Below are 27,868 nucleotides of genomic sequence, written 5' to 3'. Positions count from 1 at the left end.
GAAGCTTTAATACCAAGTATTAAAAGTAGTACTATGACATTTACACACACACACACACACACACACACACACACACACACACACAGAGAGAGAGAGAGAGAGAGAGAGAGAGAGAGGAGAGAGAGAAGGAGACAGACAGAAAGAGACAAAGTGAGTCAGAAGCAGATGTTTTAGAGCTTATTACAGACCATTTTCCACATGTCCTTATTGGGTGTCGTTCTTTAAGGAATTTAGACAGAATAGACCCAACCAATAGACCCAACTCTGTCAGTCTGAAGAGTGATGCAATCTTCAGGTCTCTGAGGCAGGCTATGGGACTGATTAAATGTACCTAGTTTTGTTATCTTCTCTCAGAAACTTATACTTTAATTCAATTCTCTCCCTGCATGCTGCCCCCCTCCTCAAATCTTAGAAGCAGAGACATGTCCTTGTCTCTCCATCAGGCTCTGCGAAAACAGCTGTGCTCTTTTTCAATTCCAAAATCCTGATAAACATGTTTTGGTTTATATCTGCCCCCAAAGCCAGACAAAATCCATGTGCACTTATCTGTGTGTGGAAAAGATATGATTGACATATTATTTCTGATTTACTTTTTACCACTTCAATACCTGCTGTTTTGTTGCTGTTGTTGTTGTTAAGCAGATAAAACAATGGTAGATTGGAAAGGCACTAACATTTTCTTTTAATTCTCTTTAGCTGGCTACTAGTTACCATTGAATATAAAAATTTTAAATTACCAATTAATTTGCAGCAGGTGTGTGTGTGTGTGTGTGTGTGTGTGTGTGTAATTTGTTAATTCATTAGCCTGGGGTTGGGAGTAACTCACAGAAGGAGCAATGTGGAAATTAGCAATAGGAGAGGAGTTATTTAGGATGGTAGACACTGCCTGCTTTTCTTCTATGCCCAGCAGACATTTCTGTAATGGGATGCTTTTGTGGGATTTGGATGCAGGCAAAGGAATATTTGGCAGAAACATCTGATGCTGAGAAGCTGCTATAGAATACTGAAAACAGGAAGAAACTAGTGTTTGGTCAAGGGTCAGAGTCAGTATCTCATTGGTACTGCTTCCAGGCCTTACTGATGAAGATGTCCCTGCTCTCTTAATGATAGAGATGGTCTATTCTCCATTCCCTCTCTCTAAGCCCTTTTGCTGGAATTGCTACCCTGGTACAGCTTAAATTGGGCAAAATTACAGTGAAACATCTTTGTTGTTGTTGTTGTTTTGTGAATTGATTCGTATATAATGACCTGTCTTGAAGACAGAAGGCCAGGGTTCCCCAAGGTTGTGACCTCTCACTTTGATTATGTCAAAAACCTGATCAGAAGAGGGAGTAAGAGGCAACAGTTTATTCTTTTTAATCCTAGTCACCCAGAAAATTTCATTCTGAAGAACGTTTAATCATTTAATTTGATTCAAGCTTTTAAAATTTATTTATTTATTTATTTACACTCCATATTTTATCCTCCCCCATATCTATCCTCTAACTGTTCCACATCCCATACCTCCTCCCCATCCCCTCTCTCCATGTGGATGTCTCTACTCCCACCCCACCTAACCTGTAAACTCCCTGGGGCCTCCATTTTCTTAAGGGTTAGGCGCATATCTGAATGAACACAGACCCAGCAATCCTTTACTGTATATGTGTTGGGGGCCTCATATCAACTGGTGTATGATGCCTGTTTGGTGGTCCAGTATTTGAGAGATCTCTGGGGTCCAGATAAATTGAGACTGCTGGTCCTTCATCAGGATTGCCCTTCTCAGCTTCTTTCAGCCTTCCCTAATTCAAAGTCAGGGGTCAGCTGCTTCTGTCCATTGGTTGGTTGCAAATATCTGCATCTGACTCTTTCAGCTTCTTGTTGGGTCTTCCAGGGGGCAGTCATGCTAGGTCCCTTTTTGTGAGTGCTCCATAGCCTCAGTAATAGTGTCAGGCCTTGGGACTTCCCATTGAGCTGGATCTCTCTTTGGGCCTGTTGCTGGGCCTTCTTTTCCTCAGGCTCCTCTCCATTTCCATCCCTATAATACTTTCAGACAGGAACAATTATGGGTCAGAGTTTTGACTGTGGAATGACAAACCCATCCCTTACTTGATGCCTGTCTTCCTGTTGGAGGTGGGCTCTTAAGTGGCTACATATAGACATTCAATGAAAGAACAAAGAAACATACATACATCTACCCTCTTTTATTCTGCCCCACTTACTATATTTAGATACCCAGAGTGATCTCCAGAAAAAAAAAAAAACCCTACAATTAAGGTTAATTTAAGCAAGGGTCCTAGGAAAATACTGTTTTATAAACTAGTATTATAAATGATGGATGTTTATTGAACAGTTAGTACATGTTACCTACCGTGCTAATGGATTTTTAAATCATTTATTAGTCTCCTAAAAACTCTAAATTATTGTAAAGCTAGCTTGCCAAGACACCCCATGCCAGGCAAGTGGACAAGGTGACTTGATTCCAGAGGCAAATTGCTTGTTCATGGTCCATATGGCAGAGAGCTTTGGACCATTGGTGGGCTGGCCATTTAATAGAGGACGGTAACTACGATTTTTTGAACATGTTCCACTGAGAAGACAGTTCACTCTGTTTGTGCTCATATAGTCCCAACTATTAATATAAGCAATACAATAACTAGTTTTAAATTTTCACTCTCAGATTTTAATAGTATGAACTTATTCTAGCAGAAAGACCAGATAGAATAGCCTGTTCTGGAGTAATTCACTTAACCACCTTTATGCAGGTTGGTAACAGCCCGTTTCTCTTACAATCATCTCATTTGATGTTGGGAAAGCTTAGTATCACTAGAGTCATGGTGATACAATAAAAGCTAAATTTCTTTGCCCACTAAACTCCCATTTTCTGCTTGAAATCGTATATGTTTAGATCTAATCGTGTGAACTTTACTAAATGCCTTCTCCTGCCATAGAACCCAATTAAATAAATACAATTTATTTCATTTTGACAGTCGTCTAAACACAAGATGAATCAGGAATGGCCCACTGCCTCAGGGAATCTAACATGATTAGAGTTACCTAATGCCTTTACTGCTGTCTTCAAGCTGTGGTAGTAAATGGCCCAGAGGCAGGATAACCTGTGTCTCCCATCTTTATTGAGTAGACCTTTGTCCTCAATGACATGAAAATACGGATTGCTTCTAAGTTTAAGTCATACTTCAGCTAGGTTGACTTTGTAACTAAAAGAAGGCTTGGAGAGTTTGAATAACAATCTATACTCCCTTTTCCTCATTATATATGTCAGCGTGAACATATAATAGTTAGCTCTACAGATGGCTCTCATTTGTATTATTAGACTCTGATCCTATGAAGACTTCTTTGTTTTACATGAGATGAAAAAACAGTTCATATTTTTTTATACAATGACATAATTTGTTTCATGGAAATATTTAAAAATAAAATATTATCATCATAGTAAAGACAAAAAGATCCTAAAGGTGATAAAATTTCCTTATTAAAGGGGGAACTGGGGTATGGCAAATTCAGTCCATATGTAAGGCCATTCCTCTTTGTGAGAGAGTTTCCTCCAGTCTACTATCCTCTTGCCAATGCATTTCCAGTACTTGGACTTCTCTTTCTTTGTTTTCTGGTAACAGAATCCGACATGGCCTCACTCTCTTTTTAAGCTTGTCATCATGGCTGCTCATGTCCAGACCAATGAAGGGAGGCATCTTAAAACCTAAAGACAGTCCCTCCATGAGTACTCCTCAGCTGCACATGTAGCAGAGGATGGCTCTGTTGGACATCAGTGGGAGGGGAGACACTTGGTCCTGTGAAGGCTTGATGTCCCAGTGTAGGGGAATTTGAGGGTAAGGGAGGCAGGAGTGGGTGGGTGGGGGCACACCCTCATAGAAGCGGGGGCAGGAATGGGCTAGTGTTTCCAAGGGAAAACCTGGAAATGGGATAGCATTTGTAGTGTACATAAAGAAGATATAAAATAAAAAATAAGAAAAAGCAAAAAACAAAACAAACAAACAAACAATCCCTAAAGACAGAGGGACCTGAAGCAAATTTACTTACGTTGTTCACAGTAAAGATCTGTTTGAGGGATTGGGAGTCATGTGCTGGTTGGTAGCTAGGACCTGCATGCTTCCCAGGCAGTCTTGTGGAGAAAGTAATTATTTTCGGGTAGCTTTTCTAGCTGAGACTGAATATCAGAAACCTATAAACCAGGAAAAGTCAAGCTGATTCAATGGAACCTATAATTGCTCCAAGTAAGGGCGGAAACCTAACTTTTCAGAACACAGGATGAATGTGCCCTCTTCCATGCAGGCCCCTGGCTGTTCTGCCCCCACACCATGACTATATTCCTTGGAGTCATCAGGAGGGTTGTATTGAACAATCCAGTCCAGTTCAGAGATGTCTAGCCCTCTGGCTGTGCCATCGGTGCACAGCAGTATTCCTGAACTTGCATTTCAGAATTGGAAGAACATGGTTCTTCACTTAATTTGATGTTGCATTCCATGGATGGCCATGGCAGGCAGGTCCATGTTCAGCAGCTCATGGTGGTATTTGACAGACATGCACGATGAAAAGGTGATCATCACTTTCTTCTTCTGATTCTTCTTAAAAAATATGAAGAGCAGAAGGAACCTCTTCTCTGAGGGACAAACAACATAAACCTGCTGTGGCAAACTCTTTATCGTTGTCAACTCCCATGTGCAATGGCTTTTTTTTCCCAGAAAAATTCTTGCCAAGTCTTCAACTTTTTTTTAGTTTGTAAGACAGAAAAGAGCCTGGCTTGGCTTGCCTTGCCTTGCCTTTGTGCTGGCAAAATTTAATAATTTGTTTTAGTTCTTCTTCAAGCCCAACCTCCAAGACACAATCTGCTTTATCAATAAGCAGACACTGTTGTTTTTTGTACATAAATCCTGGCATGTTCTGCACGGGGTCAGGAGGCAGCCTGGAGTGGCAGTGATGATGTGCATCCCACGGACAAGCTCCCGAACTTTAGCAGATATGTTACTGCCCCCTATTTGTGCGTCTTCAGTTCCTTAAGAACACCAAGGTTCTGCATGGCCAATTGTCTGGCAGGAGAGAGAATCAGCACTCCTGTTCCATTCCTGGGCATGAACTTCAACTTCACAATGAGCTCAATCACCGGGATGAGGAAAGCAAAGGTTTTGCTGCTGCCCAAAGATCCCTGCCTTCCAGAAATGGCTTGATACCCTTATGCTGGATCTCCGTGAAGCCCATCCTTCTATAGCCTTCAGTGTGTTCCCACTGAGGAAAAGGAAGCGAATGAAATGTCCTCGAAAGCACCTATCATTCCTAAAGACAGGCTGGACAACTCACTGCCATTTCCATTTGGCTCTTCACACTATCTTCTGTTTCTGCATGAGCCTTGGTATGCTCTTTTGTTTTTTGCTTTCTTTGGTGTCATTTAGCATTTTCCTCTTTTTTTTTTTTTTTTTGGTTCTAAATCAGGACATGGCTATGCTGTTGCTTCTGCATTGGTTTTAAGTGGCTAGTTTTCGGGATGAGCCTTTAACTTTTGGGTTTTCCATGGTCTCCTCAGGCATGCCTCCACTTTGTGCTTCTCCTAAGCTCACAGTCATGGAATGATTTAGGGCCTTTGAGCTTTTCTATCTTTTCCTGTTCCATTTTTTTATTGGATATTTTATGTATTTACCTCTCCTCCCATTGATGCCAGACAATGCTATCCTCTGCTTCGTATGCGACTAGAGCTGTGGGTCTCTCCATATGTACTCCTCGGTTGTTGGTTTAGTCCCTAGGATCTCTGGGGGGTCTGTTTGGTTGATATTGTTGTTCTTCCTATGGGGTTTCAAACGCCTTCAGCTTCTTCAGTCCTTTCTCTAGCTCCTCCTTTAAGTCTCTGTGCTCAGTCCTATGGTTGGCTGTGAGCATCCATCTCTGTATTTGTCAGACTCTAGCAAAGACTCTCAGGAGACAGCTATCAAAAGTCTCCTGTCAGCAAGCATTTCTTGGCATCCCCAATAGTGTCTGGGTTTGGTGTCTGTATATGAGAAGGATCCCCAGGTGGGGCCATCCAGAGTCTGCTGCACCTTTTCCTGTTCCTTTAGGCACAGCCCCATTTTGCAGTTGTGACATGGTTGTGTCTGATGCTTCTTCCAGCTTCAGGTTCTACTGCTGCAGCTTGATGTTCTGCTTCTCAGTCTTCTTGAGCAGTAATTTTATCTGTGTGACAAGATCTCAGGCTTCTCCAACAGGCTGCGCCAAGCAGTGGATGCGCATGTGCATTAGGAAGTCGGAAGTGCCTAGTTCTTATTTTCTTATAGTCACTAATTCCCTTTCAAGGAAATTTGTTTGTTATTTATTTAGGAGTCAGATTTGGAGATAGACATGACCTTGGTACTCAGGAATGCCAGTAGGTTAAAGAAGGAAACAAAATATAGTCAGAGGATATTTATGACCTACCTCTCTCAATATCAGAATATATTATATAAAAAGTCTTTCAATTAAAATTATATCATAAAAATAAATTTTAATTAAAATAAATAAAGATTTTTTTTCTCTGGGGATATAGAGACAGCTCAGGTATTCTAACGCCTTTTCGCCATATTCCCATGCATAAATTCTTAAAAAGCTATTTATAAGGTTTTACATGAAATAAAACTATAGGAATATATTATTTGATTTTGAAATAAAATAAAATCCTGCGAAAACCTAAAATTAGCTCATGGTAATAAGCATGTGCAATATTCTGTGTGCTGTGTACATGCTTTGAAGACACCGTTCCATTGAACCAGCCCAAGTAGATGAAAGATTTATTATTATATTTAGGTTCATCTGAGGCTAAGCAACAGATCCAAGCATTACAGCAAGTGAACTGAGAAAAAAAATTATAATGACATTTGATAATACAAGAAATGTTACCTAACTAGCCTAGAACATCATTCATTATCAGCTGTTATCCACATTTACCTGTGGAATCAAAGGGAATAATAATAATAATAATAATAATAATAATAATAATAATAATAATAATAATAATGTGATAATAAAATAAAGACTTTTTTATTGGGCTACTTATTTGTGTCAGGTTTTCTAAACATTTTTCAATTAACTATAATTGTCACTATTTAACGTTTTTTAATGATAAGATTGCATTAATTTTATATTACTGTTGTGAAAATTCAGCAGAAACAGTGGATTTAAATAACACAGACATTATCACAGCTCTTAAATTTATTACAAAATGTGAAGTTGTTAACAAGGTTACATTCCTTTTGGTGAATTCAAGAGACAGATCTGTTGTCTTGTCTTGTCATTGTGGGTCCTTGACAGAGCTGATATCTTTGGGATTCCAGGACAGAGGATCCAGTGTCCTGGCATTTGACACTTTAGAACCATCCCTTGCTTAGACACCCTACTTGCCATGATTCACTGCTCCACCTACAGGCATAGCCAGGAGAGGACTGGTGAGGTCTTGTATGGCATCTAGCTGACTCGGCATCTGCTACATCTTCCTCTACATCTTCCCTGTGATTAATATGGTACAATACAGACAAGGCTGGTTCATTGCTCCATCTCAGGTTCAAGGGTCTCATAACCTTAATTTCATCGGCTATCTATCTATCTATCTATCTATCTATCTATCTATCTATCTATCTGTTGCTGTATATTGTAACATATTTGCAGTTTCCAAAGGAAAGGAGCCTAATGAAAGCAATCTATACAAGCAGTAGAAACGCTCCTGTGGGAATACCCCAGGGCCCAAGTGCTGCACTGGATATTTCTGACATGAAAGGTAATTCTGCAATGAATAGCACAAGTCAGAAAGGTAGGCTTCTCCTAAGTGCCACAAATTATGTTGTGTTTTTTTTTCCTTAGTTTTAAAGTCTCTTCTTTGGCAACAATTATACAATAACAAGTTGCAACTCGTTTGTCACATGGAAAAACTTTTGGTAATGTAACTTGTTGAGATTATATAAGCAAAATTTTTCAGAGAAAAAAATACAGTGAACCTTAGTTAGTTGTATCAGAAGTAATCATTTGGCAATACAGGAAAGGCAAAGTGGCAGGGATAGGGAGGAGTTGACATCACCCTGAGCCTTCTGACGGGGTGTGGGGGATAATTATTGTATATGAGATTTTGTTTCTGAATTATATGTTCATTCATTTATGCAAGGAATTTAGCACAATGAAATGGGGCTAGTTATTTCACTTATAAACTAACCAGAAAAATCAATCAATATTATAAAGTCACATAGTTAAATTCAACATTTAAATAACTGATCCACCCCATAATCATCCTCCAAATGCAGACACTATCTCATACGCCAACAAGATTTTGCTGAAAGGACCCTGATATAACTGTCTCTTGTGAGGCTATGCCAGTGCCTGGCAAACCCAGAAGTGGATGCTCACAGTCATCTATTGGATGTATCACAGGGCCCCCAATGGAGGAGCTAGAGAAAGCACCCAATGAGCTAAAGGGGTCTGCAACCCTATAGGTGAAACAACAATATGAACTAACCAGTACCCGCAGAACTCATGTCTCTAGCTGTATATGTAGCAGAAGATGGCCTAGTCGGCCATCACTGGAAAGAGAGGCCCTTTGGATATGCAAACGTTTTATGCCCCAGTACATGGGATCGCCAGGGCCAAAAAGTGGGAGTGGGTAGGTGGGGGAGTGGGGGGGGGCCTTGGGGGACTTTTGGGATAGCATTTGAAATGTAAATGAAGAAAATACATATATATATATATTTATATATATATATATATATTAATTATTTGGGAAACTGGAACCTGAAAAAAATCACTGATGTAGAATATCAATCTTTATTGGACTAAAGAAAATAATGTCAGAACTACATCTTTCTTTAAATTTGGGTGTGTACACTTCTCAGCAGAAACTGACACTTTAACTGAGGTTAATATTTGTGAATTAAGAATTTTAAATATGTTCAAACACCTGCAGTTTATGTTCTATATTCTGTATCAAAGCCCAGCTACTTTCTTCAGATTTCAGGATTTTCAAAAGGGATTTATACATTGGCAGGCGTTAAGACATTAATTCACTCTAACAAAATACATTTTACCTTCAGGCACATTTTAATGATAAGAGGAAACAATGGTAAGAGTTCATATTCTCTTACCAAATTTTGACAGTTATTTTCCTAGAGTTGAAATACTTACTTAGACACAAATATGTTTATGATTCATTACTAGTTAATGTTCTAAACATTTATTTGTGTGTGTGTGTGTGTGTGTGTGTGTGTGTGTGTGTGTGTATAAGCACATATGTGCTTATTAGTGTCTGTGGATATTAGAAGAGAGTGTCATAACTCCTAGAGCTGGATTCACGGGTGATTGTGAAATGTGGTTGGTACCAGAAACCAAGTTCCAGAAGTCTGCAAGTGTTCCTAACCACTGAACCATCTCTCCGGCCCCTATTTTAGTAACTTTGATACACCAACTTCAGGCAGTTAATGGCTGTATAGGAGTCCATCTTCTGGAATAAACTTCCTAACTTGTAGAATAACAATTACATTCATCTTGAATATTTAGGATGCTTCCCTCAATACATTTCTGTTTTAAAATTTTATTGTAATGTTACTTACCATATCAACTATATGCAACAATGGGCTCAATTGTGATGTTTTTCATAGATGCAACAAACTTATTTTGATCTTATTTGCCCCGTTACACTCCTTGTGCCCTTATTAATTCCCTCTTTTCCAAGTAGTTTTTTCTACCTTCGTGTGTATGTGCGTGGGAGTGTGTGTGTATGTGTGCATCTGTGTTTGAATGAATGTATTATGAATATGTATATATGTATGTCTGTGTGAATGAGTATGTGCTCGTGTGTATGTGGATATGTGAGCATGTGTGTATATGTGAATTAGTTTTATTAAAGATGTTTATAGAAGCATGTTAAATGTACCAGTGGCTACATTACTGAAGATGTCTTTCCCTCTCTTCCTAATCATTATCTGTATCTGAATCCTCCATGTTGGATGGGGACCTGCCAATCAAGACTGTCTTTGCTTATCTTCTACTATAAACACAGTAAAAGCACAAAATCACTACTATTGAAGATTTGATTATTTTCTATCTCTATTTACAAAGCAATAAAATAGTTACTTAAATTAAAAAAAAATAAGTTCCATGTATATGACAAACATGGAGGCCATGCATTCCAGATATGGTGGTTACCACATGAACAGTAGAAATTATCTACTTGCTTACAGCCTATGTAAATATAAACTAGATGTCCATTGAGCCTAGTTCTGATATCATCTTAGTCTCCATGTTATGGCAAGATAGTTTGCCCTAACTTTATCAATATCCAGTATATTGGATTTATCATTCTTTGAAATCGAAATGCTGTTGATCTCTAAAATACAAACATAAATTAACACTCCTTTCCTAAAAATATTATTTAATATAAGCTCTATTTAGGCTCCTAGATCAGATTGTAGATATGGTATTTTGTTCATCACACAGAGAAACTTCATTTAATCATTCTTGTTCCTGATGAGTCCTTCAATCTCCATGTGCTCAAACTACCCCAGATTACAGATGAGGAAACAGACAATTACCACTTCTAGTTTTCACAGGCATGAGGCACCATATGTACACACGAATACATGTACTTACACACAGATTTCAAATTACTATTAGAATTTCTGAAGTTCATTTACAAAAAGAAAGAAATACAGAAAGGAAGGAAGGAAGGAAGGAAGGAAGGAAGGAGGAAGGAAGGAAGGAAGGAAGGAAGCAGAGATAGAAATGAACAGGCAATGACCAGGGATTAAATACTGTCTTGATTGAGAATGTATTAATCAAAGAATCAAAATATATTTTAAAAACTGTGTAAGTTCAAATTATTTTTATTCTTCTAATATTTAAGAATAGTTCTATCAATTACAAGATAATATTTGAAACTGCATTTAAACAAATAATATACTGAAATACTTCCCCAAACTGTCATCATAATATTTTATAAATTTTGTTCATTACTGCATAGATATGATCATACTCTAAAAATCAATTCATATGAATTAATATTTTTCTAACTTTACACACAGTTTATTTATAAATGTAAGCTTTGGAAGGATGAAATTAATTATGGTAATATTCTTAGCCATATGCATGATTACTATTGGCTATGAAAAATTGATAAATAATTGCTAATTACCCAGATTTGTGAAAATGTCTAGGGTTAAAGATAATTGCAAACAGTAAATAAATCTGCATTCATTAGATTTAGTTGTATAGTGTATAGCTTTTGAAAGTACAAGAGCTAATCTCTTTTAAGTCATTTTTACTAAATTCTGACATAAATATTTGCCATCTGAAACACACTTATAGATGACAAGATTTCATCATTATGAAGACATTACATGGCTCCCTTTTTATGTTCTGCAGCATTAATAATTATTCTATTGCTAATAGTCCTTTTACAACTCACAAGCTAGATTAAGTAGAGTACAATCCACAAACATGCTTCAATGTTGTCGTTCTTGTTATATTACCTTGTTTTCTTTTTTAAATGTGACCATCTTCTAGGTAGAGCTCCTAAATTTAATACAATAATATACAAGCAGTTCCATTTTCAGTGTGTAAATGTTCTGAGTAAGAAGTATCAAAGTTAATACTGGCTCCCTGAAAGCCAGTCTCTTGCACAACGTTGAACTCTATTGATTGGATATAGGGAGGACACTTAGTTTTGTTTTCTAACTGGATTCCTGCCTTATTTATGATCTGGAGTGTAATGATTCTATTGATGCCCATTGGTTTCTTTCTTTCTTTCTTTTTTTTATTAGATATTTTCTTTATTACCTTTTTAAATATTATCCCTTTTCCTAGTTTCCCCTCCAAAACTCCCCTATCCCTTCCCCCCCCCCCCCCCCCGCCAACTCCCCAACCCACCCACTCCCATTCCTGACCCTGGCATTCCTCTATACTGGGGCATAGAGCCTTCACAGGACCTAGCGCCTCTCCTCTCACTGATGGCCGACTACGCCATCCTCAGCTACATATGGAGCTTGAGCCACAAGTTCCACCATTATTTTCTTTGATTGCTGATTTAGACCCAAGGAGCTCTGGAGATACTGGTTAGTTCATGTTGATGTTCCTTCTATGGGGCTGCAAACCTCTTCAGCCCCTTGAGTACTTTCTCTAGCTCCTTCGGGGACCCTGTGCTCAGTCCAATGGATGACTGAGCATCCACTTCTGGTTTTGCCAGGCACTGGCAGAGCCTCGCAGGAGACAGCTATTATCAGGCTCCTGTCAGCAAGCTCTTTTTGGCAACTGTCATAGTGTCTAGGTTTGGTGGTTGTTTATTGGATGGATCCCCAAGTGGGGCAGTCTCTAGATGGTCGTTCCTTCAGTCTCTGCTCTGAACTTTGTCTCTGTAACTCCTTGCATGGGTATTTTGTTCCCTCTTCTAAGAAGGATTATGAACCTCTGGGCTAATATACACTGATCAGTGAGTGCATATCATGTGGGTTCTTTTGTGATTGGGTTACCTCACTTAGAAAGATCTCAGAAGATGGACAGATCTCCTATGTTCATGGATTGGCAGGATTAATATAGTGAAAATGGCTATCTTGCCAAAAGCAATCTACAGACTCAATGTGATCCCCATCAAAATTCCAACTCAGTTCTTTCCAGAGTTAGCAAGGGAATTTTGCAAATTCATCTAGAATAACAAAAAAACTAGGATAGCAAAAACTATTCTCAATGAAAAAAGAATGTCTGGTGGAATCAGCATCCCCGACCTCATGCTGTACTACAGAGCAATTGTGATAAAAACTGAATGGTACTGGTACAATGACAGACAGGTAGATCATTAGAATAGAATTGAAGACCCTGAAATGAACCCACACACAAAGGTCATTTGATCTTTGACAAAGGAGCTAAAACCATCCAGTGGAATGAAGATAGCATCTTCCACAAATGGTACTAGCCCATTGGTTTCTTAAGAAATGAGGCAATAAGTGCGATAATAAACATGACTAAAAATTTATGAATGGGTGGCATCATAGTTCTCCATGGATTTTATACTGCAGGTACTTGGTCCCCAGTGTGTATGATAGTGAGTTACCTTAGGGGGTTTCTTAAATATACTAGGTATTTCCCAGTGGTTTTATGCCAAGTCTTTCACTCCAAGTTTTGATAAATCACTCTCATTTTGCTTCTTTTGTTGATTCTGAATCATGAAAATTCTCTGCTGGGGTGAAACCACTGCTTACTGTCCATTGATTTTGGAGATATTTATCTTCCCCAGAAAACCAAATCTGCCCTGTTGAGAAGACCCACATAAGCTTTAGGATGGAACATAGTTTGTTCCTTGGTTGATCATCATGTCTTATGTGGCCATTAACACACTTGACAACCTTCCATAAGGGTGACTTCTGATGACAATTAGATTTCAAGGCACCCAAGATACCTCCATATATAAATGGGTTTGTTAAGTCATTGCAATGATATGCAGTCCTTAACCAAAATGAGGACACAATTTACCAAGAGAGTATGTCAGGGAACTCTGAACATTCTATTTTGAAAATACTCCCCTTGAAAATTCAACTCAAGTCTTCCAAAATCTCTCCTTCTAATTATTCTACAAGTGATAATGGGGAAAAATAACTTGACATTAGGGCACTAACACCAGAAAGTTAGTACCAAATATTCAATGGAATGATAGATAGCCAATTTTGTTTTAGAAACTATGACCAGTTGCTTCCTTTTCTTTTGTCTTCATCTTAGGGGCCAGAGATAAAATTCATATGACAAAAGGTCAACTTTTAATTTTATGATGGACGGATGAGATGGTCATCATGAAAATGATGCTAAGTGTTTTCTTGTGGTAAACAAAAGTATCAAGACATTCTAAGATCTATTTTACTCTCCTATATGGAAAATTTATGTTGTATTAAGTTTTGTTTCAAAGCCATCTCTGTTTATAATGTTGCAGTGATAGATTTTTGTAATGTATTATATGAAATTATTTTATCTACATCACTTTATATACACTTTCATGTTTCAAATTAGTATATAAGATTTCTCTCTTCTCTTTTCTTCCTCCAATATCTTCTATGTAGCTTCCTACCTACTCTCTCTCTCTCAAATTCATGATTTTCTTTTCCTTAATTGTTCTTCTTAAAAATACATGTAAATACAAACACACATACATACATATATGTATGTGTATATATGTGTATATGTATGGGTATTTATATAAAACAACCTAGTAATCTAACGAGTACATTTAGTTTTTGCTTCTGTGTATATAATTTTATGGTTGACTACTTGAAACTTGAAATATATGAATCTCATTATATTTGTCTAGGGAGTTATCCATACGTAATTTTGTAATCACTTCTACTACTACAATTTCATATGTTCTGTGAGCAAAACGAATGCCTATTTTGTTCCTGGGTAATATTTCCATGGTCTTTTTGAATTTTTTATTATAAAGGAACAGCTTAATATAGGATTTAAAATTCCCCCACCCTATCAAATTGCAAATACTTTAATGATAGCTATTAATTTCTTTTTCCAGTGATAAAGATTTAAAAAGTCATTTGCAATGTCTTTATTCTCTAAATATAAAATGTGTTTAAAGTAATATTAATGATACATGCTTCTTTGCTTGATGTATTCCCTTTTCTTCTATTACTTGATAGCATTTTCTACTAAGAATTTGCTTTACATAATTCTTTATGAAAACTCCATTACAATACAAAACAGAGGGAAAAAGTTACATTAAGTGGATTTTTTTACAACAGATTTGATCAAAAATTTTTTTTAAAATGTTATATATTTCTATCAGAAGACATCAATCTGGGTCCTTTCAGCAAAATCTTGCTAGTGAATGCAATGGTGTCAGCGTTTGGATGCTGATCATGGGATGGATCTCTGGATATCTTGTGAGACTATGCCGGGGCCTGGCAAACACAGAAGTGGATGCTCACAGTCAGCTAGTGAATGGATCACAGGGCCCCCAATGGAGGAGCTGGAGAAAGTACCGAAGGAGCTGAAGGGATCCGCAACCCTATGGGTGTAACAACATTATGAACTAACCAGTACCCCGGAGCTCTTGACTCTAGCTGCATATGTATCAAAAGATGGCCTAGTCAGCCATCACTGGAAAGAGAGGCCCATTGGACATGCAAACTTTATATGCCCCAGTACAGGGGAATGCCAGGGCCAAAAAAATGGGAAAGGGTGGGTAGGGAAATAGGGGGGAGGGTATGGGGGACTTTTGGGATAGCATTGGAAATGTAATTGAGGAAAAGATGTAATAAAAAATAGTTTTATATGAAAAAAAAGAAGACATCAATCAAATACTCCTTTTAAGTAGCTTTACATTCTGTTCCCATTTGGCATAAAGGCAGAAAAACAAAGTTTGAAATTATCTGAATGATGTTATATGATGAAGTAAGGTGGATTGATGCCTGTAAAAGTGACCATGATTTACCAGAATTGTCATCTTGAAGGCTTGCTACTGAGTAAACTCACCCTTTCTAACTCTTTCTGAACTATGGTTAGCTGTTTCAAATCAGCACTTCTGGCCCAGAGGCCTCTACATGCAGACTAACTTAAATGCATTTGAATTGCTCTGCTTTCATCAAACTGAATCTGGCAATTTATTCTAATCTTCTGTATCCTTCTTATATACTCTGGCTCACTCTATCATTACCTCAACTGTCCTGATAAAACTACCTCCTCTCTGTCTCTTTCACTCTGTCCCCTTTCTTGTCTATTCTAATGAGTTGGGCATATCCTATCTCTGACTCATTCTGTCAAATCTGAAATCTGACTAATTCTCTGATTAGTCCCTTTGTCTGCCACTCGATTAGACATCACTTTCAAACATGGCTACATCCTTCTACAAACTTCATTATTTGAGATTAAAGGTATGTACTGAGCATGTCTAAATTTTGGCTGTATCATACACTTAGAAGGTCTTTGGATGTGATTATTTGCTAGATCAGCCATCTGGTGGATTAAAATTCCTCTATGGATCTTTCTCTAAGTTCTCTATTGGGGATGCAGCACTCAGTTCAATGAGCATCCACCTCTGTATTTGTAAGGCTGTGGCAGGTCTCTCAGAAGACAGTCATTCCAGGCTCATTTCAGCATGCACTTCTTGGCATCCACAATAGTGTCTGTGTTTGGTAACTATTTATCGGATGAATCTCCAGGTGTGACAGTCTCTGGATGGCCTTTCCTTCAGCCTCTGCTCTATATTTTATCTCCATATTTGCTCCTGTGAGTATTTTGTTCTCCTTTTCAAAAGGACCAAAGCATCCAGAACTTTGGTCTTCCTTCTTCTTGAGCTTCATGTATTCAGTAAATTCTATCTTGGGTATTTGGATCTTTTGGGCTAATATCCACTTATCAGTGAGTGCATACCATGTGTGTTCTTCTGGATTGGGTTACCTACTCAGGATGATATTTTCTAGTTCAGAAAGAGTTTGAAACCCCATAGGAAGAACAACAATATCAATCAACCAGATGCTCCCCAGAGCTTCCAGGTACTAAGCCATACACCAAGGAGACCACATGGCTCCAGCTGCATATGTAGCAGAGGATGGCCTTGTTAGGCATTAATTGGATGAGATGTTGTTCATCATATGAAGGCTTGATAGATGCCCCAGTGTAGGGGAATTGAGAGCAGGGAGGTGGGAGTGAGTGGGTGGGTGGGTGAAGGGACACCCTCATAGAAGAAGGGGGAGGGAGGATGGCGTGGGGGTTTCCAGGCGGGGAAGAAATCAGGAAAAGGGATAACATTTGAAATGTAAGTAAAGAAAATATCCAATAAAAAATACCTCTACAGATACCATTGGTTATTGCTGCAGATGAATTTCACTTGGGTTCTCAATCCATTGGAGAAACTCAGGTTCCAGTAGTTACAGGCAAACAAGGAGTTGGCAAGAAATGATAAACAAATACAGACACAAGGGAGTGTGCTGTATCTGAATGCAATTTGTCAAATCGAGCATCAGACTTTTAATACAGAAGAAAATAGGGAAGTTAGGTGATATATCAGCCAAGGTATAATGAGGTTACCTGATTCTTAATGACTCTTGCACAAAACAGAGGAATGCAAACATAAAGACTAGCAGTAACTTGGTAATAAAACAACTGAGACAAAGTCACTATCTAAGGTCAGCTATATTCTTAGAAGCCAGGTGTGGGGTCTTTACACTCCTGGGGCAAGGGCTTTCATATCTAAGCCATAGTTCTAATTAGGGAGTTCCGCTCTAGCTAACCTTCTCATGAATAATGCAAGATTCTAGTTCCTCCTCAAACCACAGCCCTAACTACTTCCTAAACCATTGTAAATTCCTGTGTATGGGAGTGGCTCAGCTCTTATTCTAAGTGATTGTGTGTGGGGGGACTTTCTACTAATAAATAATGTAATCTGCCATACATAACTATAATAAGAATTCTAAACTTACTTTGCTAAGCTGGCCCTGAGATTTCTAACTCTATTTAGTAGATAGTAATGCCTGATTTCTTTCACTATCTCTCTTACAATACTAGAGGCAATTCTGAATATTACTAAATAGGTAACATTCTTACTGAATTCTGGAGAGGATGTGGTAGGTTATTGTATTTCTGTTTCTAAAAATTGAATTGACAGTAACTCCCCTTTTCAAGAAAACTGTCGAACAGAAATAGTTATCTTGTATCCAGTAGTTGATTGCATTTGAGATGGTGTGATGACTCAATATTGTAACTGAACAGGCTAAGCTAACTTGTTTATTAGTTCTGTAGTTTTCTCTACTTAAAATCTATTTTTATGTTTAAATTAGAATTTTTTGACTATTTTATATGTATAATCAACCTGGTTACTCCTTTGATGATTTCATTTTCCTCCCACACATACCAGTCTCATTCTTCTCGACAAATCTCTTTTCCTTTTTCATACCTTTTGTTTTGTTTAACTTTGATCATTTGTGTGGCTACGAGTTTGGAATGATCCTGAGGAGCCTGCTGTGCTCACCCTGGGAACATAGCTGGATGCAATTCCTTTTTCTCTTTCATGGAGCAGGATTGTGGGGAAGGTTAATCAGAAGGAAGAGTATATTAAAAAGCCATCCAGAAACCACTTATTTAGTAATCAAATTAAAAACACAAAAGAGATGTAAGAGGATGGTAACCTACATGGCTATACAATGCTGGGTCTAGAAGTATTGGGTCACTCACATAAATGTCAGTACCAAGTATAGGATGCCTCTATAGGATTGTTGGTTAGAATGGAACCAGAGTCCTCCAAAACAATAGATATTCTTGTTATTCCTCTTGGTTGTCCACCTGAAGGAGTTGATAAACCCTGTTTCTGGGACTAGAGTGATAATTCAATAGTTAAGAGCCCTTGCTGCTCTTGCAGAGGATCTAGGTTTAATTCCAAGAATGGAAATCATAGCTCTACAATCACTATTGACTGTAGTTCCAGGGTATCCTGCATCCTCTTCTGGCTTCTATGGGTACTAGATATTTGCATGCAGCAAAACACTCATATCTATAAAAGAAAAGATCTTTAAAAATAAAGTAAAGAATCCTATTTATTGAAGACACCACAAATCTTGAGGCTAATATCTAGAGACAAGATGTTAGAAATAATATGGAAACTTCTTCCCTAACAACTGGCTTTCATAGTGTTTGATGTTGCTATGTAGGCTGTTAGAAGAATAATGATGTCCATGTTTTCACCCAGATTTGAACTTTATAAACTATAGTACCATTCTGGTATATAAAATATGCACATTGGCATAAACACAATACATCTTTTATAGGTGTAACCATTCACTCAAGACTTAAAAGAAAACCCAACTTCAAAAAGAGAGAATCCATGTCCAATATTCAATTAGGAAATTAAACAGTAGGACCACAATTCTTAGGCTCTACCTGGAACCTATTATTGCTTAGATAAATTAATGTGGTGTCAACTCCTTTCCAAATTCCTTTGTTTATACCCATTGACAAATGCCTTAACCAATACAGCCTCTGTTTACAATATACACAGCTGAATGTGAAGACTCAGAGGTATATAAGATGCTAATAATAAAGGGTTATTCAGTGCTTATATATAGAAAATGCATGTATGCCACCCATTTGAGGGTGAGGGAAAAGGGACAGAAATAGTGTCCCAGACAAAAGATATGGAGAAGATTGCCAAATGCCATCATCTATAAATAACATAACCATGGCGATCATATTCTGAGAGTAATTACACCTACTGAAACAGGGTCTTCACTGATCAAGCCCATCCAGTATCAGGGTAAATATTTGAGTGGAGCCCTAACCTTTAATGCTAAACAGCTGATTAGATGTATTTTTAAAAGCCCCAGTTTCAAGTACTGAACAACTTCATATTTCTCATCCCCAATATGTCAGCAGGTAAATAATGAAATAATATTATAATGTAGTTCATTGCTCTGTTTATTAGTTATATATACAAATTGAGTCAATTTACCTCAGACAAATCACTTCTATAATTTGCATAGGATGATTTTCTTGGGTTCAAAATGCATTTTTGTTGTTGTTACTACTGTGTTACTTTATGACATTAGACCTCCAAATAAACATATTGGTGGATTAAGAATAATTTGGTAAATCAGAAATTTAATGATAAATATTTATCAAACAGAAAATACTGTATATGTTTCAAACACCTACCTAGTGAGCAGTCCTACTGTGAACAAGCACTATATATAATCTGAGACAGATGTATGTGGTTTTTGCTAGCTGTGGTAATTAATCTTCTTTGTCAACGTGATTGCATCTAGAGACATGTAAAAGATTAGTGAATCACTCTTTTATGAGGGTATTCCAAATGCAATTAGGTCATGACAGCTCTGACCTATGGATGTTGAAATCACTGGTACTTTAATAATTAAATTGACTGTGGAAAGTCTAGGACTGGTTAGAGGATTTACTCTTCCAGGAGCAGCACCTTCTATGTCACTTGTTGTTTGGGGACTTTCCTTAGCTTTGTTTCCTGTTTGCCAAGTTGGATGTGCTTCACCAACAATCCCTGTAAGGATGAGCTTAAAGTATGAGCAAATTAAACCTTTCCTCTGCAGAATTATTTTACTAAGGGATTTCATCATGACAGTTTGTATGAGAATAAATCACTTAAATTGGTATGTAGAGAAAATATTTCTAAATACTAAAAATTGGCTTTTATTTGATTAAGATTGAATTAACTACTGGGGGTTCTCTAGAATAACAGTTTTGAAAAACTATGAAATGTTATCATAGAAGTTATGTTCAGTTCTTCCTAAGAGCCCATGCTCTTAAAGAGCCAGACTCATAATACATTTATAAATACCTTGGGCATATACCTATGCTCTTCTGTGACTAGATAATAAGTAAAACAATCCATTCATTTTAATCTATGTTCTGCCACATGTCTGGCTACCTGTACTGAGGTACCATGCATCTATCTCCTTGCATCTTCTTGGGCAAATTTTCCTATGTCTCACTATCCCAGAATTTTGTCTGCTTTTCAAAGATCCCTCTTGCATTTCCTGCCAAAGCCATAGCCTTAGGCTTTTTAATTGACAGGTGATGCATCCATACAATATACAAGATATTCTTCTACATGGTCTACATAGAGTTTCCATGTAACATTTACACACAGCATAGTTCATTTTAGGAAAATTTAATTTATTTTTCTACCATTAGCCAATAATTAAACAGGCATCTCCCACTAATTGCTTTTCAAGTGTCATTAATATCAATCATTGTGGAAAATATATGATGTTACTCACTACTACATTTTCTTGCTAGCTGATATCATTATCCTTAGATGCCTTATTTTGCTATTGCTGTAATAAAATACTATGATAAAGGTAGCTTATGAAGAAAAGCATTTAATTTTGAGCGTAGTTTCAGAGGGTCAGAGGACCATGATATTGGAAAGCATGACATCAAGCAGGCAGGAGTGCCACTGAAACATTATCTGAGAGGTTACATTACACCATAGAGCAGAGAGAAAGACACTGGAAATGGCAAAGTATTTTTCCAATTTCAATGTGTGCTACCCCATCAAAGTCCTTCTCCAACAGCAAGGCTACCATTTCCAATCTTTCCAAAACACTGCACGTTGGGAAGAAGTATTCAAATATATGTCCTTCTAGGGATCATTTTCAATGAAACCACCACACTGGACAAAGCCAGTTAGTTTCAGGGTATGCATTATTATTGATAGGCATGTAATAGTATGAGGGAGAAATGATGTATGTTTTCACTAATCTGAAAAACTTTTAGGAAAACAGTTCTACATTTATCTATGACGAAGATCAGTGAAGTATAAAAGAATATCACTGAGAACTAAGATATTTTTGCAATAAAGTAAAACATTGTTGTCTCTACTTATTCACAGAGCTTTTCTAATTTTCTCATTTTTTTGCAGATATCATTGTAAATATATTCCACTTTACACTCCTGGATGCTCTTTTTTACTGTGGAAATGAATGATCTAGTATTACCTTCCCCTCCATAGTGCTCTAGCTCTAGCTGTTATGTCCATTCTTGTGTGCCACAGATGATAGCAGCTACATGGGGGCTGGGGGAGCATTCACTCCTTCAGGTGAGAAAGGAGACAGAAAATATTCTACAAGTTCTAATATATATCCCAGTTGAGACATAATGTATTCTTTCAAATGGCTTTTCCAAAGATTTATGCTGGTAATAAATATACAACTTGTCTGCAATAAAATTGCAACTAGATGGCATAAAAGTTGTCATTTTTAATACTGACATTAATATGCCAATGAAGCCTGAACTATGCTGTAAGTATCTTCCCCTCCCCAATCCCTGCAGAGATAGAATCCCTCTTCCTTGATAATTCCCCAACTTATGGGAAAACTGAGCATTATTAGAAGATGATTTAAAGTATTAAAAGAAAGTATAAAGGACTGATGAGGTGGCTCAGTGGGTAAGAGCACCGACTGCTCTTCTGAAGGTCCCAAGTTCAAATCCCAGCAACCACATGGTGGCTCGCAACCATCCATAATGATGTCTGACACCCTCTTCTGGTGTGTCTGAAGACAGCTACAGTGTACTTACATATAATAATAAATAAATAAATAAATAAAAAAGTATAAAATCCTTACTCAGCAAAAGGAATCCAGTGTTGCCTAGAGGTATTTATCAGTTACTGCATATCAGTTTTAAACTTTTAATTTCATAACGTTTTAGGCATATGTCCAACATCTTAAAATACTACCAGGAATTAAATGCAAACACAGATCTATGAGGTTAGTTTTAAAGTTACTGAATGGACTTAGTGTTGTTTGTATGTTAAAGTGTATGTTATATGTGTATAGAACCATCTACAGGAGCATGTATTGGCTCTCTGCAACCATAAGTCTGAAGAAAAGTTATGTTTGCTTCACCAGCAGCCATTGGTCAGCTTCAGTTCTTCAGCTAATGGCAGGCCTTCATGAGTTTTTCCCCTTCTCACACTGTAGTTTTGGATGAATCATTATTGTGTCGGTTTTGAACCTATATTCATAGTCATCGTCAGTTCATGTGTGCACATGTGAAATAGCCCTGGCATGCTGGGCAAAGGATGTTTTGCTGCAGATGTCCAGTGCTTCTGGTTTTTATAATCTTTCCACCCTTTCTTCTTCAGTGATCGCTGAGACTAGTGGTCAAAGGTGCATCAGAAGATTTTCTGTTTTCTGCACATGTGACCAGTATTAGGTCTCTGTATTATTCACCATTTACTTTAAAATAAACTCTTCTTATCCACACTGAAAGTTGCCCTATAAGCATAATTCAGGGGTCAGTTTATTACTATGTCCATGTCTTTTTCTCTAAGACTTAGGAACCCAGACCTTAAGTCCATCATGGTGTGGTTAGTTATTCCTATAACCATTGTGGCAGGATGTCATCAGTGTGTATAATATGAGAGAGCAATCATTATTGTGAATCAAGGGTTTACAACAGGGTAAAACTGCATGTTTTTTTTTTTTTTTTTTTTTTTGGAGGGGGAGCTGTAGTTTGTGAACCTTCCACTTCCAGAACTGTAAAAGATATCCAACAAAATTATCATAGGCTGTTCTCTAATTAAACAATCTGGAACCTTAGACTGAGCAACCTAAGACTTAGTATTAAGCATCGCAAGAACAGTGGGCTGAAAGTCATTAACTCTTAAGATGGATTACTGTCGTTATTATCATTAGCAGTATGGGGCATAATACCTAGGGCTTCTCACAGGCAAGGTGAATAATCCACTACAAAGCTAAATCCTCTACTTCCACATTTTATTAATTTATTTACAAGATCTTACATATAGGAATCTATCTGGCTTTGTAAGGATTAGAAAGTTATTTCTTTGTTTTTCACTCATAAAAAGTGTTTCTTCTTTCACTAAGAAGCAAGTTATAACATAAAGTTTATTTCTTAACTGCTGATTATACTTTTTTTTCTCAAATTATCCGTGACATTGTTCTGTGAAAAGTAGATTTCTAAGAATCATTGTAGGGGCAACCATCAATAAAGAATGTCACTTCTTGGAAAGATAAAAAATACTTGCATTGCCTATGTAAGATTGGATGAGTTTGCATTTCAGTCATTAGAGTTTTCAGCCTTTTCAGTGTCTTGTGGAAGAAGGCACTCTGAGAGATGAACCTGTGAAACTCAACTTCTTTGTCTGCATTCTTTTTCTTTTTTTTGATATTTCCTTTATTTTCATTTCAAATATTATCCCACTTCTTGGTCCCCCCCCCCAGGATACTCCACCATCCTCCTACTTCTATGAGGGTGTCACCGCTCCCACCCCCCTGCCATCGCATTTTCCTATAAGACAAATGGAGGCAGAGGCAATGTGATGCAATCCTTACATTCATTAAACCTCTCCTTCATTTTTATCAATACCACTTTTGCAATCTCCCTTTTCTTCTTTATACCATTCATAATTCTATAATATTTGGATACTTGGATATATTTCCTGCCTTTAGCCAATAGATCTGTTTGAATTACAAAATCAAAAAATAAAAAATTTAACACATTTGTATACAATGATTTTGCATTATTTTGATACAGAGATCAGTTGTGATAAGTACTTTTAAAATGTTTATGCTGTTTTTTTAAGTGTGTGTGTGTGTGTGTGTTATATAGTGTAATTGGGTGAGATGGGGGAACTATTGTCCATAGAGGTTAAAATAAATCATTGGATCTCTTCAAGCTGAAGTTACAAGCACTTGTGAGGTGGAGGCAGTGGGTGCAGGGAACTCCAGTCCTCTCAAAGAACAGTAAGTATCTTTAACAGCTAAAATATCACTGTAGCTTCCATATTAATTATTATTATCCCATAATAATAATAAACTCTGAATCACTTATCACGACTCAAACAATATACATTTCTTATCTTTTATTTCTATAAGGACTATAATCTTTAATACATTTTCTGAAAGCAAATAGCCAATTATGCTCGCAGGAAAGGGTACTTTGTAAAGTTCCTCCACACATAACAATCAACCTGGGATGAGAAATTACCATCATTTGAATTTTTACCCCAAATTTAATATGCTAAATATTTAAATTCACAGCATGGAGAACAGGAAGTGGAATATGGGGTATAACTGGGTTGTCACAACTCTTTTCTCATGAATCAATTAACATATTCATGGATGAATGTATAAATAAATCGAAGACTGAACAGTGGATAACACTAATGAATGAGTGAATTTATAGGGTATGAGGGAGTGACTTCTTGATAAAATGAGTCTTTGGCATGTTTGGTCTGTTTCACATTTTGACACCCTGAAACATGGAAAAGCAACATGGAAGCTCCATTGCTTTTCATCCCAATATTGTGGTCTCTACAGTCTCTTGAATTATATTTATATAAGTTACTGTATCTTAATGTATGTTATTATAGAAACATAAAATCAAAGCAAAAAACCTAATATTGAACTAAAGAGCAGTTTTAAAACAATTTTAAAGTAAAATACTGATCTCTGTTTATAGCTTCATTTCAATGTTTGAAAAATGTTCTGCAATTGCAAGATCAAGCTGCATCCGTTTTCCTCCTTCTCTGGCTGTCTTAGCAAGCAGGATATTCTTAGTCCACTCATGTTTGTCTTGGAAGAAAACCTTTGATCTAGTCACTTATGTGATTGCAAGTAAATTTAAAGACATGGTAATTGAAAGAAATTATTAATTATATCTTAACCTTCAAAGCTACTCACATTTATAATAGTGGCATTTGTGAGTGTAAGTAGGACATACACACCTAAGTTAAAAAGTCAAGCGAAAAATTCTTTTCATACTAAAAATAAGCAAAGATTTTCCCCACTGAAGTCACATGGACTCATAGTTCCTTTAGTCTTGACTTATAGTTTTGTTTACTGGAAAGGGCTTTCTTTTTGTATTCTACTATTTTAATTTACCTCCCTAGTCTCTTTTTTAAAACTCATTTTCTATTAATTTTATGTTTAAAAAATAATTTACTTTTTACTTTTAATTATGTGTATGAGTGTCTCTCTGTGTATGGGTGTGTACACCTGAGTGTAGGCACCTGAAAGACTGGCAGGACATTGAATACCCTGCACCTGGAGCTCTGACTAATGAGATGCTGAAAACCAGACAGAGGGCTCTGCAAGAGCAAGAGCAAGAGCAGAAAGGATGTCTTATTTACATTACTTTCTCTCCGGGCCTTCATTTCCTTTTATAAATTATTTATTTAGTTTTATTATCTTTAACTATGACTGTTGCATGTACAGACATAAACACAAACTCACACACACACACACACACACACACACACACACACAAAATATGCTGAGGCCAGTATTGTTGAGTTTGTATGTATACATATATAAAATCTTATTTTCCATATCTGATTATATACAGATATATAATCATATATGTGCATATATAAATATATATAAAAAATCATTTGTACATGTGTATATATTATTATACTTATATATGCATATATAATTATATATGTATATATGTATATAAGTTTATATATAATTATGTGTGTGCACACATATGCACATAATTACATGTATCTATGCATATGCACATAATACACATCTATATTTTTTCCTATATGACCACAATGCATTGAATCACACTAATTATATTTTAATTTCCAATGGTTTTGTTCATTATCTTTTGGTTGTTCTCAGTTCCTCAAATTCCTTCTGGTTCCTCTTATTCTCCATATTTACCCAACCTTTATATTCTCCCTCTCCAAAAAACAAAAAAACAAACAAACAAAAAAAAAACAAAACAGAAAAAGAAAATCAAAGCAAATAAGGGAGAAATCGTTCAACTATAATATCAGAAAAAATACAGCAAGTAAGCAAACAAACAAAAATATTGAGTCGATTGTGCATTGGCTAATTATTCTCAGGCATGGGACTGTCACTGGAGTTGGTTGATATATCCAAATACACAACATTGATGAAAATTTGTTTTTTATTTTTCAGTAGATATTAATTGAAAATGAAATGGTGGCCAAGGGTAGGAGTGCATGCCCATGTTCTGTTTGATGGGATTTGATCTGATTTGAACTTGTTCAGGTCTTGTGTATGCTATCAGATTCTCGGTGATTTCATAAGTGGAATACACTATTTCCTTGAAGTCATCCACCACCTTTGGCTCTTATGATCGCTCCACCTCTTTTCCTTATAGATACCTAAGAATTGAGGTTAGGATTCTGCTTAAAACATCCAACTGAGGACTAAGTGCTCTAAAATATATCATACTTTCTACATTAAAATCCTGATTCCTATGTTAAATATAATCTATGAAAAGAAGAAACTTCTTTGATGAGGCTTGAATCATGTGTATCACTGATCTCATGTGTTTAACAAGGTGTCATTAGGAGTTATTTTATTCCTGTTTAACTTTAGTGGAATGATACTGTAGTGAGTTTTCCCTTGGGCCCTATGACCTATCTAGGCTGAGGTTCTTGGCCACCTTCACAGTGTCAACTATGGGTTCCACCTCATTGACCTTAAATCCAACTTTTAAAAGCTCTTGGTTCTCCCATAACAGTTTTACAATTATTCTACTCATGTATATTGCAGGCAGATTACTGAAGCAAGTTATAGGGCTTAGCTAAAAGATTTAATGATTACTTTTCTCCTCTACTTAAACATCTATGAACTGTAGTCAGAAAGCGTGAAGCTTCTAGATTGGGAGCAGCTCATTGCTTCATAGTGATTAGCATAAATAAGTGGCAGCTTCAGCAATAGGACTCTACTTTCAGGTTGTAGAGAGTAACCACTAACATTGGCAATAGACTGTGTTGTCTACAGGCCTCTGTGGAACGTGTTTGGCCAATAACCCAATATGATGGAACTTGTTCCTGACATTGGAGGTTTACTTGATCGCACAAGATTTCTAATTAAGGCAGTGTCTTCCCCATTCTATTTAAATTTCTTTTATATATGTGTATATTTTTAGGAAGCTTCTACAGTAGTAAGTGCTAGGTTCAATATAATCTATTGAAAGAATAAACATTTTTGGTTAGGCTTGAGTGATATACTGATCTAATGTGTATAACAACAAAATGGCCTCCAAAATGGCAGAGCTGGCAACAAAGAGAAAGACTCTGACCTTGTAAACAGAAGGATTGTTATTGAGTAACTACAAGCCTAAACTCAGCATTCCTCAGGAATCTTTTAATTTTGATTTCTGTTGACCAGAAGGGTCAAGACCTCTGGCAAAGGCATGCAGTTCCAGGACAGTCTCTCATTTCTCAGACATTTGTGCGTGAACTCTCTGTGTAGTTCTATACCTCACTTTTTAATTGGGTTACTTTTTTACTTGATACTCATGATTTTTGTTGCTATTTATGTATTCTAGATTGAGGGATACCTTAATCATATGTGTGTGTGTGTGTGTGTGTGTGTGTGTGTGTGTGTGTGTG

The 27,868-nt window shown here is 36.9% G+C and overlaps 1 protein-coding gene and 1 pseudogene across 1 annotated transcript in view; one reads left to right on the top strand and one right to left on the bottom strand.

Moving 5' to 3' along the window:
* The window catches only part of Sgcz (sarcoglycan zeta), a 1,036,157-nt gene that overhangs the window by 540,712 nt on the left and 467,577 nt on the right, over positions 1 to 27,868 (top strand). The window lies entirely within an intron of this gene.
* On the bottom strand, positions 3,470 to 7,453 carry LOC110300045 (annotated as a pseudogene).

Source organism: Mus caroli, chromosome 8, assembly GCF_900094665.2.
Source record: "Mus caroli chromosome 8, CAROLI_EIJ_v1.1, whole genome shotgun sequence".
Taxonomy (NCBI): domain Eukaryota; kingdom Metazoa; phylum Chordata; class Mammalia; order Rodentia; family Muridae; genus Mus; species Mus caroli.
Note: the sequence above shows the minus strand (reverse complement) of the source record. Positions and strands in the feature narration are given on the sequence as shown.